This window comes from Diadema antillarum, unplaced genomic scaffold (genome assembly GCF_040938485.1).
Source record: "Diadema antillarum isolate AM-2024a unplaced genomic scaffold, OU_Dant_1.0 scf00000226, whole genome shotgun sequence".
NCBI classification, from domain to species: domain Eukaryota; kingdom Metazoa; phylum Echinodermata; class Echinoidea; order Diadematoida; family Diadematidae; genus Diadema; species Diadema antillarum.
In genome coordinates this window covers 68,337-82,500 of record NW_027271115.1, presented here as the reverse complement: position 1 = coordinate 82,500, position 14,164 = coordinate 68,337, and the positions used below count along the sequence as shown (strand labels likewise).

Sequence of the window (14,164 nt, the reverse complement as noted above, 5' to 3'; positions counted from 1 at the left end):
TTTGGTGATATATCAAAATCTTAAGATTTCTTTATTTCAATATCTTGTAAATATCAAAGCTTTAAACGAAGAGAAACAACAAAATAGTTAAAGACTTGAAATACAACACGCTGATATGTCGGTTAGGTTTGTTGTATGTGTCGAAAGCTGTGTTGTATACAAGGGGAAAAAGGGAAGACGGATGAAATATGACTCCTCGAGGCTAGCATACCGTCATTCCATTCAAACCATTCGGGGGAACGTTGACTGAATAGAGCAGAAGACAATCAAATAATTGCCCCGAAGGGATGAATAGATCCATGCCATCCCACGGGGTAATTGCGGGTGGAAAAGAAGAAAATCGAAATTGTACTTGGCTCATTAGTCATTTTGATCTGTGCGACGCTTCCCTTTGTCATGGCCATTTCAAGCTGGCGTCTTTCCCCGTTAACAATGCACAAAGTCAAATCCTCCCCAAATCCCCTATTTTCTCCTCTTATCATAAAGGTAATAACCCTAATTTGCAAACTCCCGTGTCAATTTCTATAGGGATGATCTTTACAAAGCTGCGTATGACATCAGGGCAGGTTCTTGTCAAATTTTGGAGCGCATTGTCTTCTGGTGTCGCAACGAGAAACAAAGTTACCATTCCAAACTTATTTGTATCTCTTCTTTGAACATCTGTGGCATGTTTTGAGTATACATTTCAGTTATGAAAGGACTGTACCCAGGTGTTCATCCCACACGTTCTCGACAACAGGTTTAACGAATGCCAGTACGTGGGATGTAAACTTATGACAAGGTGTGTCGTAGGTGTCTGGATATTTTTTTTTCTTTGAGAACAATACTAACTAAGATTATTCATACTGTCATAATGTCTTGTCATAAACTTATGACAAGGTGTGACAAGGTGTGTCGTAGGTGTCTGGATTTTTTTTTTCATTTCTTCTTTGAGCACAATGCAAAATAAGATTATTCATTGCACCTTCATAAAACATGAGTGCATGATGATGTCGGTTTACGCCTCATACGAGATGTGTGTTCCTAAATAAGGAAATCACGTACCGTATAGGGAGAAAACCTTGTTGGTATTTTCATCCGTCAGAGTAGTGATCCTCATTTGTCTACACTTATTTCTTCCCGTAACAGTTTTATCAAAGATGCCATTCGATTTATGCAGTACACTGATTTACCTCCTCGCTTCACCGATTTTGCCTCTTCCCTCAAAGTCGAGAAAAGCCACATCCAAATATCTCATTTGCCATCCACGACTCGAGAGTAAACCAACTTTTGAACAAAGACAGACAGACAGACAGACAGACAGACAAACAGACAGATGGAAATTGATCGCGAGGTTGATACGAGTTCACAAATGTATTCATAAGGGAAGATGAAATACTAATAACGCTTGGCCGCTGCAATTCATGGCAGATCCTTGCATAGTATCCAAGCACGAAATTCCAGCAGAGCGCCTACCTGAAGAGTGAGAGAGGGGGAGGGGGGGGGGGGCGATAAGAGAGGCACGATTTTAGAATGGATGATTTTCGATCCCGGAGGGCGTTTAGTTGATGATGTTAATGATAACAAAGAAATGAAAAAAAAAATGGCGCTGCCACAAAGGAGCACGGATCCTACGGCGGGGTCATACTTTTCCATTGAACTTATTTTGACTGACTTTACGGAGTCCGAAGAAGAATGGTTTATTTGGCGAACAAAAAAAAAAAAATGCGGAGTCTGTCGAATCTCAAAAGAGCAACCTCCCCCTTAAAAAAAAGAGGTAATGGAAGGGTAGTAACCAGGGGACACATGAATTAATCGACTTGAGTCTGCGCTACGATATCTGCGTGTCATATTATGTGTTAAAAGGAAACACATATCTCTGTTTCATCCTCTGTTGAAAATGGTTCGCCTCCAGTCTGATTTTAACGACTTTTCAAAGTGACAAATCACCCCAAACCATTCTGAACGACGATTAAGATGTCGACAAAAACCACCACCGTCATCATCCCGCTGGTCGACCTCGAAGACAAAGTCAAGGCAAATACCACAAACTGCAAACAGTGATTGTTCAGGAGGCTGCCCCTCTCCCTCCCCTTATCTTTCTAGTTTCTCTTTCTTTTAACACACACAGACACACACACACACACACACACACACACACGCACAAACACACACACACGCACACACACGCACACACACACACACACACACACACACACAAACATAAACAAACAGTTTACTACCCACCTACTGAAATTCTGCATCACAATGCCGAGGTGTATAGTATTCGTAGTTTTAGTGATTCCATTTCTTTTTATTCCTTGCTCATATTCTATTCAGTTGTATTCTGGGTCATGGTCGTATCCACTCTTGATTATTAGAAAGGATGAGTGATCGGAGTCTGTATCTCCACTCTGCTATTAATCACGACGAAGGGTCCGTATTATTCTCCCCCTCATGTGCGAGATTGGGCTGTCCTCTCAGTTTACTAAGTTTTGAATCATTTTCAATTACAGATAATCTCCTAAATTCAGTTTAAAGAATGCGCAACGATGTCTTTTAAGAAGTTTCTTCAGACAACGCTGGTAATGAATAATGACGGATGACATCGAACCTGTCGAATGATAGTGGCGGTTAACAAATACAGCGACACATAATAATCACCTTTTCCCATATTAGCAACTGAGCATCGACCAATCAGCTGTCCAGTAGTTCTATTGTTGCCGTGGCAACTGCAATCATTGCAACTTCCTATGATTGTAAAAGTTATCGAGAAGCTGGGCTCTTGATAAAACTCAAGAATTTGACGATAGCGTACATTAATCACATCTGAACATGATGCTGCCAAAAGTACACAGACGTGTGATCTCTACCCAGCCCTTTCGAACTGTATACTTTATTGTTGTATGTCATCGAAGTGTGGATGTATAGGATTCTCAAGTGCATGGATGTTCTCATGTAATCTCCTATTATGGTGGGGGAAGGGGCGAGATAGCGGGAACGATGGAATTCGGGGACATTATTATTTACAATAACACCAACAAATAATATTGATTTGATTCCACTGTTAAAAAGAAATATTTCGCTCTGTGTGTGTGTGTGTGTGCGTGTGCGTGTGCGTGTGTGTGTTTTTTATTGTTGCGAAGATGCAACTATGGAATAGCTCAAGTTTCCTAAAATGTTCATACTTCTTTCAGGTTATTAGCCAAAGGACAAAGATAGCAACAAAAGTTCCTCATTTTTCAGGAATTTCTTGTTTGAAAGCTTGCCTATATTACTGGGTACCAGTGTTGAAATAGCTCTAGGTTTTTTTTGCATCAATTAATTCGTGCAGTAAGCAGTTTACCCACTTTTTTTTTTCTGATGAAAGCGCAGCAAAAGAGGTATGAGAGAGCATACTTTATACCCCATATCCATTACGAAAAAGGGAAAACCCATTTATAAGGATTACAAAGACGCTACGAATAATCAAAGACACTCTGTTTTCTGCATTGCTGTCATCCGGAGGAAAACGAATAATGTTGGATTTGATATTCATTTGCGTCATGAACTATGAATGAGTTTGCAAGTTTATAAGTGTAAGCTTTTGCCTTTTACGGAATCTATCAATATATAGACACTTGTTATGTTGTGTGGTAAGGCAGGATATGAAAGATGTGGGTGATTTTCTTTTGGGGGAGGAGGGGGAGGGGAGGGGGTATTTTATTTTTTGAACAGTTGAAATGATGTCAAGATTCCATTCCATCGTAGACAAGCTACGGGTTTCCGTACTTTTATACTTTTAAAATGCAGATTGATTGCTGTATGATTTATTGTCCTGTATTCTTTTATCCTCATAAAAGCTGAACTCGACTCAAGGTTGTATAATAGAGAACGGATGATGTGATTTATTAGAAATCTTTCAAGAGCAAAAAGGAGGGCTGTAAACGAAGGATAGCAGAGTGAAAAACGTGTTTTTATACAGGTAATCAAAATGTCCTCTCTTTCTCTGAACGGCGTAGCTATCCATTGAGGACATCAGACGGGCAGAGCTTATAGAAAAGCGGATTTGAAACTTTTCGTGTCCTAGATCTGTAGTGTACCAGTATGTAATTGCATGCATGTGTGTTTATATAAATTATACTTGAACGCCTTGTACTCAAGCGGGTATTACAGTATACGTCTAAATAATTACAGTGTATGTGTTAATGCGCGTATATTTTTGTGTGTATCAGTAGTGTGTATGTGAGGAGATACAAAATGTATGCATGTATGTATGCATGCATGCGCGGATGTGTGTGTGTATGTGAGTAGGCTAAGTGCGTATGAATTTGTGACTTGTCCATGAATTATGTGAGTATGGTCTACATATTAGTGTGGAATGTAGAAATTATTAAAGTAGTATTCTATCGCTTTCATGACTAAAGTAATTTTGAAACTGAGGGTCATGTAACTGCTTCACTCAATCTAGAAACGTAAGCCCTCCGATCTTATCACAGGTACTTCCAGAGATCTTTGCTGTCAATCTCTGAGGTAGAAGCACAGACAACGCGCACACTACTGCCCACATAGGATGGCCAGTCTGTTCACATCCTGAGCTTTTGGGTCAGATACTCTGCAAGCACTTCATCCATGGAATTGTCACACAAAATATGGCACTCCACGAAGCGTTCCTCCCGTCAATTCGTCAAATTTCCAGATCAACCCTACCTCGATGTTCATAAACGATCGATATTCACTGAATTTCCTTCTTTTTTTCTCCCCCCCCCCCTGTATTTGACTTCAATATTCCTCCTTTGTAACTCCTTCCATCTCGATTTAATCTAATCAAAACATAAGACTTAGCGTCAGACTATGCATAGCACGTGCCTGAATTTACAGAATTGACAGTATCATTTGAATTTGCTCCGTTTTTCTTTTCCTTTGTTTGCTTTTGGCGTCTTCGGGCCGCTCTAGATAAAAGAGTCTGCTATATATGTCGGGAAGAATGTTTATTGTGAGTCAGATGTTATGAAATGTGTATTCATTACATGACGAATGGATTTTAAGCCGCAATAAGTTTTTTTTTTCTTCCTTTCGAGACGTCTGCAATAGAATGCAACTAACTTTGATGGAAGTTTGACTCTTCGAAATGAGAAATGGATGATAACGTCTTCCATTATGGAACGATATGAGAAGAAGAGTTTTCGAAACGTTCATATTATTTCTGATTTCGATAGATATCAATTAGAACATTTTGATACTTTTGTTTGAGGATTTATGTATTTATCAGCATAGGCCTACATGACCGCTTTTTATTTCTCGAGAAGATTTTTTTTCACAAAATGTTGCTATTGTTGTCCATATTATGTCAGGAGTACACCCGTATCATATTTTATAAAATGAATTGATACAGACAATTTGTCACTCACAGAAATGAACACTCTAATCCCACAATTGGTGACAGGTGTAACTCACTTAGCAGCACACGATTACAGTAGTTGTATACAGGATGCAGGCCTTATCTCGTACGCAGGTGATCGGCTACCGTTGTGACGTCACAAGTGTTACAAAATGGCGCCTGCCATCACAATCATGCTTCCTTCACCAATCTTCTTTTTCAGTGTTTTTGTGCATGTAATGGGATAGTATACGTATGTCGGGTACATTGGCAATGTTCCATTTGTTGAGTACTCATAGTGTGGCTTTAAAGTCACCATCTCTAAATGACAAGAATGTTTGGACTGTGATCGCCACTGATAGGGAGCAAAATACTGGTGGTATTCATGAAGCAACAATTTTAAGTTCCGTTTCGCTGATGTAAAATTTGAGCCTTAACAAAGATAATAAGGGGATCACGACTAGGAGGGGATTTTTGTATGAAGTGCCAAGGGTTAATCGATTGAGAACGAGAACGCATCGCAAAGAATTTGAATTACTCATTCCAAAACAAGTGACTATCCTTTTCGTTTAACCTTTCTTTTTAAGCAACCACCACAGCGAGTGACTAACATGGGTATAATTTGGTCATTTGTGCGGTATGCCAATGTGAGTTTATGTACAGAAATCAATCCTCGCTGTTGGTGAGATGCGTCACCCATAGAAACACGACATGGTGTTTGGTCGCTGATCTTAAAATTATTGTACAGAATACTGTGCCGCTAGAGTGGGATGGGACCTAGCTTATAGTTCAGTGGGCAAACTAAAAAGGACCTCACGACGCGCTACTTAACCTCGCGAAGAACGCACAGTCGGGGTACAGTCTGGCGAAATTGACGCTCGGTTGGGAACGATGACAGACGCAGTCGTACACCCGGGCGAAGTCTTGGGGGAGGATCGGGCGACACTCAACAGTCGTCACACTGCAACGATATACGGCTCGGCGGGGGAAATTATACTGTAACAAAAAGGTGCGGCACGCGCACCCACACGGTGCTCGCCTCCCTGCCACGCCAATTTTCCCCCGCACCATTTCAGGTATTCGCCGCTGGAATGTCGCCGATTCCGTGGCTGCTGACGGCAAGAAAGACGTATGTGCATTGCGCGACGCATCGAACTTTCACTTGTAATTCAATGAACTTAAGTCCAGAAATGCATTTTGAAGTGATTTCTTATTGCTGCAGACGAGTTAAAACAGACAAAAACGCAAAGCGCGTATCTAAACATAACACTACACTTTTTGGGCAATGAAATGTTCCCTTTTTTTGGAAACAGTATGTGAGAAAGTGATGCCTTATGTTATATCTCAATATTTCAAATTGCAATGTTTGAAATCACAAACACATCAGACATAGAGCAGGACCTTTTTTTAAACTTGAACTGGAGATGTTTATTCATGCACTTAGCGCGTGTAAATGAAAGATTCATACTTATACATTTTCATAGATCCATTTGCGGGTTTTTTTTAACCCTACGGTAATGAGAAAAGTCATTTTCCTCCCGATGCCAATTGTGACAAAGTAACTCAATATTTGCTATTGTATGGAAGATTCCAATATCGTTGCAATCATTGTTTGAGAATCGGACAGTGCGGAGTGAATTTAATGGGAGGAGAATTTATTGATTAATATGGAGGGCTAGTGTTGATTGTGTATTGAAATTAGTTGAAGTTATGACCTTGAGTCGCGTCACCCATTCTTTAACCAGAAACTTAACAACAACAATATCAAAACCGATCATTGCGAACAAGTTCATTACACGACTGACTTATCACCCATCTCTGGTATAGTTGGAGGCGCGTCGTTATCTTCAAGTCTATCTTGTCCTCATTTGAGAATCTGACGCCGTTTCATTGTCACACCGTCAAAAGTTAGCGAGATCCTTATTAAGATTATTGCGTAAAGTATTTGCTAAATGGCCCACCTGTATCCGCTGATAGAATAGCAGACTATCACTCCACCAGTTCTTCTTTCGTCGGCGGGAAAAGCAGAAGCGCTTTTTCTTTCAAAGAGGCTTTACATCAGCTGATAGTGATCGTGTGATATTGTGGTAATGAGGTGTGAGACTGAAAGATGCACATTAGCGAGTCATTTCGTAACCCCCCTAGGGACCACACCCGTCAAATACTATAGACATATTATGCTTCATGATGAAAAATGGTGGTTGCAGGGTTAATTCAACAGAGGATCCCGTATAATATACGCATGGATGAGAACTTCGCAATCACAGCACCGCACAAAAGTGTCATTTCCGAGTTCGCTGTAGGAAACTAATGAAATTGACTTAATCATGATACAGGTGCTGATAAAAAAATTCATTAAGTTTTGCACTTTGCTATTGTTCCACTTGCATACCGTATTAAGTTTACAATGCATATAATCAATCATCCCGAATAGATAGTTATGAAATATGGATATTCATCTCAAGATGTTCTTGTTCACTTCTTAAAGCTCCTTAATGATATATTCAGAAGACGCTTCTTTCTTTCCTATACACTGTCTTTTCTTCCTTGCCGCTTGATAGCAGGTGTTGGTTGACGAGAACCGTGGGAATGATTTGAGGATAGCTTTGGTGCTCTTTTAATGGGAAAAAGCTAATATGAAGTGATTTAATTATGACAGAAAATTACAGGCCCACAGTGTGACATCAAGTAACATATCACTTTTCTGTTTTTGTGTTATTCGATTTCGTATTAGTTACTTGTATATGAAATATTAAAAAAGATACTGAAAGCACACAAATACAACGGAGAAAGATAAGGACTTTAAAAGGTTCCATGACATAGACACCTCTGATTGAATAGAATGCATTTACAGATATTTCAAGACTTTCTTTCATGAAATAAGCCATGATAATGTCATTGATAGCTGATCAAATGCCGTAATAATCAGCTCAAAAGGGCTTACTTTACATCACTATCATTTATCGCCCTACACCGTGAAAAAAAATCCGAAGTCACGTGATCTCATGACGTCACCAAAGGGAAGCGCGATCGCTGCGATCGCCTTCACTCCTGCGCTCCCTCTCGCAACAATCGCTTCGAGTTACACTGTCCCTAAGATTCTTTTGCTTCAGAAAACACATGAAAAAATATATCAGCGCCCAAAACACGTAAGAGTGTCAGCGTTAAGAGCCTAAAATACATCTTATGATGATCAAGAATGGCACGACGGTTCTTAAAGTTTGTTTGTGTTTTTGTTCTTCTTGAAAGTATAATATATAATGGAGTTTTTCCAAAGATTCAGAAATGTAAGCATTCAAAGTGAGTTGGGCATATTATGTCATGAATATGCATTTATGTAAAAGTAAGTATAACCTGTTCAGCCCACGTGGGGCAGAGGAAGATACGACACTTGCGATTATGGCGCTCGAGGGGAGGAATAAAGTTTTGTTGTTGCTACTTTAAAAAAGTTTGGTATAGTGATCCACACCTGTGACGTGTTGTTGAGTTGCCACCATCTTTTTCTCTCGTCCGTAATAATTGGGGGCTTGTCCGGGAAAACCTTGTTCAGCCCACGATGGTCGATTATCATTGATCTGTTGTTTGAGCTATTGTTTTGTCCGAAGATCCAGTTGCAACTAGGCAAATGGGAAAAGTAAGGACAATGGCGTGTCTTGACGTAAAATACGATTCAAACATTGGTTGCTTGAGCAAGTGACTGTATAATGTGATATGAAAGTTTCTTGACTTTTGGATTATCCATGATGCGATTGATCATGCTGATGAGAGTGTTACTTACTATAGCTGAATAGGAATGACAACACTGTGTTCTTCATAAATTATTGTGTATATATGTATCAAAATATGTTGTATAGCCATTTGTTTATTATATGGATTACAACCATGTGTTCTGTTTGTGTGTGTGTGTGTGTGTGTAAAGGGTGTGCATTTGTGGACTCTCATGTTTACCACAGTTGCAAGATGTGGAATTGAAGTGAAGCCTTTACACGTATGGGAGTCAAGTCGGGTTCACAAAACTACAAGAACCAATTTAGTGTGATTCGTAGAAATTGAATATAAAAACAATAAATAGGGACATTATCATGATCGTAACCATGACTTGCGTTTACATGCCTTTACTTCGTCACATGCTATTACGACAGGTGTCTGTATTAAATTAAATACAGTTGCCGCTGTTGTGAGATAGTGTGGTTTGTAGCCTGGTATCATTTTTCTGACATTGCTATTGTGTATCCACACAATAGTTGTATTCGTCCTAGTCTAATGGATGTGGCTGGAAATAGAGAATAACCTTTTACCCTGTCCACGTGACCGCATATTCTCCATCATACACGAGAGTGTGAGAAGGCAGGCTGTGCTTGAGAGCGAACGTGACGATTCCTTTTCCCCAAATATTGGAATGTATGCCATTGTTTCATTTTCATGGCTGACCTAGAGAACAGAGAGGTACAAAATCCTAGCAATATACCCACTGAATCAGAGAAAATGACTTGTTTGAATCTTTCGCCCGTGGCAATTGTTTACAGCAATATAGACGGGGATGTGAGAATAATTAGCAATTACAGAGGATAATAGCAGCAATATGGGTATGGGGGGGGGGGGGGGTCCTGTGCTTCGTTTCATTGTCAGCGTGGCAGTACACATGTATGTAGTGATGTGCAAGACTGTGATTATTTCAAGTCTGAGTATGCATAAAACAGTGTTCTCTTTACTAGATAACTCCGTAGATCTTTCGTTTGGTATTTGGTCACACTGTAACGATTCTTTTAAAGTTACTCACTGGAATTCACTGAGTGGAAATGGCTCGAATTTCTTTACACCTCATTAATGGTCTTTGAGACTATTCACCCTCCTTGCCAAGTATAGTCTTTAGAGTTTGAATGACTGCAAATGGAAAATGTTTCTTGGAATGGAAGATCATTTTCCAGGCGGATCATATGATATAAGAACATTATTATGAATGGTTATTCCCTAAAAATTACGTGAACTTCTGCGAGAACATTGCAAAAGTTGCAGCACGTTTCAATTATGAATGTTCTTCTGATAACAATTTCAATTCGCACAGTTTATTTTGAAAAATATCCAAGGCCTTTTAAACGTTTCTGCCGCTGGAATGATAGAAAGAAAGACAAAAAGCGGAAAAATACCGTAGGAATTTGTTTTCTACCAAGGCTGGACCTCCATCCAGGCCTAAGTCACCAGAAATGACAGTATCCATGAATGAATGAAACTGTATTTCAAGCATGACTGGAAAACTGGGTTCTATCTTTATGAGATACAAGTTGTAATCTATATTTTTAGCGGTAAACTGGTGAAGACCCGTGCCATACGTTAGATATAACGTCGGCATTTCGAGCCGCAACCCTTTGTAGTCTTTGTCAGTCGGGCAGAGGTGGGGTTAACAACGATGGAACAGTTTTTCCCCCTTTTTGTCACATAACATTGTTTGCCGGTGAATTCTCCTTGACTTATCATATTCACATCTACTTGCCTTCTTTCGGCAATACCTGCAGCGTCTTTTGATTAAATTTGCTGATAGGGTTCACACGATGTCATTGCAGGGTTGTAGTTGGTTTTTCTCCCATCAATGCGTATTATATCTCTTTCTCTCTCTCTCTCTTTCTCTATCTCTTCGTTGTCTTTCTATAGCATGTCGGTCCCACGCCCAGTCGTGGACTCATGCCTAAAGTACAAAGTTGTATCAATATGCGTGCTGGGGAATATTATACGTGCGATATATTTGTTGTTTCATAACGCAGTATAAATCGCCTTTCATTATTCTCCAGCAAAATAGGTATTCCATGTCAATGTACCTCTTTCACCATCAATAAGATGTCCGAATAACGTGTGGTTTTCTCTGATGAAAAGATGGTTGTCCTCGAGTATGCTGTAAATAATGGTTGCTCAGAGCCCACCTATGATTTAAAGTGGGTATATGACCTATATATCGCAAGATATAATGGATCTCATATCAGCTAATTGCTTCTTAAAGTGTCTGATTATGCATACATGCACAACCATGGCTCAGACATCATCTTTATACCAAAATGACTTAGTGGAAGATACGCAAGACATGAGATTGATAAAGGTCTTTCGTTTCTTCTATAGTCCAAATGTATCTGTCAAGAAAGAAGCATCACAATAGAAAACACATGGGGAAAATGGCAATGAAGCAAAGCTGGAATTTGAGAGAAAATCAGTGTAAAAATTATAACATTCTCTTGACATGTATTTGAATAGGTGATCTACAAGTGTCAACAACGATTCTATCAACTGATTTCACCCATTGTGCTGATCTATTTTTAAGAATTCTTTTCGTCCTTGAACAGATGACTTACATTGTTTTTTACTATTAGCGTTTAGAGTCAAAACAAACAATAGGAGGGTATACCAGCTACGAATGAAAATCGTAGGCGTTTTAACATTTTTTTTTTCTCATGTTGTATCGTCTATTACGTTACTGTTCATTGCAAATGAGAATGATACCACGAATATGTTTCGTTCTACAGAAAACATGCACGGAAGACTGACTCAAAAAGAGCTTATACTGTACACACTTTTCACTTAAACGTCACGTTGACTTCTTAAAGCTTTAGAATTAGGCCTACACAGTACATTTTTATACCATTTCTACCCCATGATTAAATCGGGCACCTGTCTGCCTAAGCGGAATATGAAGCCCGCATAGAGTCATCTACATCCTGGAGTTTCACCTTGTTGTATTGGAATGTAGCCCTGCAGGATTCCCAGACGAAAGGTCCTGGCTTCGAATCCTGTCGGGTGTGTTTATCCATGAATGTGATGTGTTATACACTGTGCATCACTCTTCAGGAAGATGTATGTTAATGGGTTGGACCTACTCGGCAAAGTCATGGTGATTGCAAGGGCAGGGTCAAAGTTCAAAGTTCAAATTTATTTTCATTTCCATCAAATAAACAGAAAAAACTATATACAATGTATAAGCAGAACATAGTGATTGCAAAAACGTAAATTAACAAAATACGTGTGATAATGAGTAACAAAATGAAGAAAACATAATTGTATTATTTTCTTTATGCACATATACATATGCACTGACAGAGCAGTGTCAAGGCACTGAAGAGGTTAATCCCGGATAGATGATTCAGACATATACTTACTGATGATGATGTCGTTACCAACATGAGTATCTGTGGTCCAGTTGTTACGTCACCTTGACCTCTGACACTCCTCTCTCCTTAGGTCACGCGGAAGACTTTTGACAATGACAAAATTATGTAGCCGACACTTTGTCAAATTATCATTTGTTTGTTTGTTTGTTTTTTGTTTTGTTTTGTTTTGTTTTGTTTTGGTCATATGTACTGAAAGTTAAATTCTGCTTCTCATGAATTTTTAAGTGGCTATTCTTTGGCTGGAGAACGAGGACTCTTCCTATCACTACTGCTCCGAAAAGGAAGACTTTAACGTTAACGTGAACATAGTCATGATAGTGAAATATTCACATTTCAGACATCGATGGATGGTGGCAAAATGTTTGTCGAGGAGGGGGTTTGGCTGAACACAAAGGGAAGCCATTCCCGATCTTAAATGAGCCCATTAATTGAGTATCATATTGTTAACCCACGCCTGCGGGCGATTGAATATATATTCTTCTGTTTATTCAGGGTGGGCAAGGGAGGGAATATGACAACCGAATAGGACAACCGAATAGAACTAGCCGTCTAATGATCTCCACCTCGAAATGCCGCAACGCCGAAATGAGGCAACAGGTTTACTGAGATAGTTGAGGTTTCTTTATTACGCTGCAGGTGAAAGGAATAGTCGAAACGCAAATTTGCAGTTTTTTTTTTCTTTTTCGAGTTTGAATCACTATACTTGTTTGTTTGCACTTCACCGCTGTCGCCTTTTTTTCTGTTGCAAACATTTACTTGCACGTGATTGTTGTTCTTCACACACATACAATACACATCCTCACAGTCAGTGCTTGCCAACAAAATACTTTGTAACTGTTGCTGGAATAGTGTGTGTCGTTGCCATGTCGTGACTTAAAGCCGGCGTGTATATTTTTCTTTTCTGAAAACCACAAGGACAAACATTTCGTTTCAAAATTTGTAAAGTTCACTTCACAAATAGATGATCAGAGGACATCATATAAAACATTACTGCAAGTAGGATTTATGGCAAGAAAGGGGTCTTATGACGGGAAATGAATTGTTGCAAAATCAATCAAAGGACAATATGCTTTTGTAAATCTTTATTATTCATTCTTATGATGCTGATTCATTAATACAATGACCGACAACCTAATGTTTTTTTATATGTCACTCTGTTTGCCAATGTGTTTTATTCGTCTTCATTATCCAGAATCTTAAAGAAATTGCTCATAATCAGCTTATTTTCAAAGTTTCTCTCGAGGTATAATAATATAACATTACCATGCCAGTCCTTTAAGCGCGATGTACTCATACACGCATCGTTGACAGAATAATGTACTTTGATTCAACGACGAGTACAATACTCCCTGCCCATAATAGCTGTTGTGTGTTCACGCCATATCAGGCGCCAGTTTACCTTACACGTGTTCGTTCGCTTCATCACGCGTAGGTCGACTTTATTGACACTGGGAGTATCTTCCTATTGTGCGCGCATGAATACCAATTATCATTCGTGACTGGGTTCTTCTAATTCGTCGACTGCGCATCGCGTCAAAGAGAAAACGCCGGCGCGGCGTAGGTCAAAACAACCGGAATCTTTGAATCAAATTCAATGTGGTCGAATTTCTTTCGAGTGATTTAATATCCCCCGAACAAGTCAAACACGTTTGGAAAATGAGGTGTTTTTATCTAA

General features: G+C 39.3%; 1 protein-coding gene across 1 annotated transcript in view; it reads left to right on the top strand.

The window, feature by feature from the left end:
- LOC139724648 (uncharacterized) overlaps window positions 1–14,164 on the top strand; it is a 58,340-nt gene that overhangs the window by 9,434 nt on the left and 34,742 nt on the right. The gene's annotated exons all lie outside the window — the stretch shown is intronic.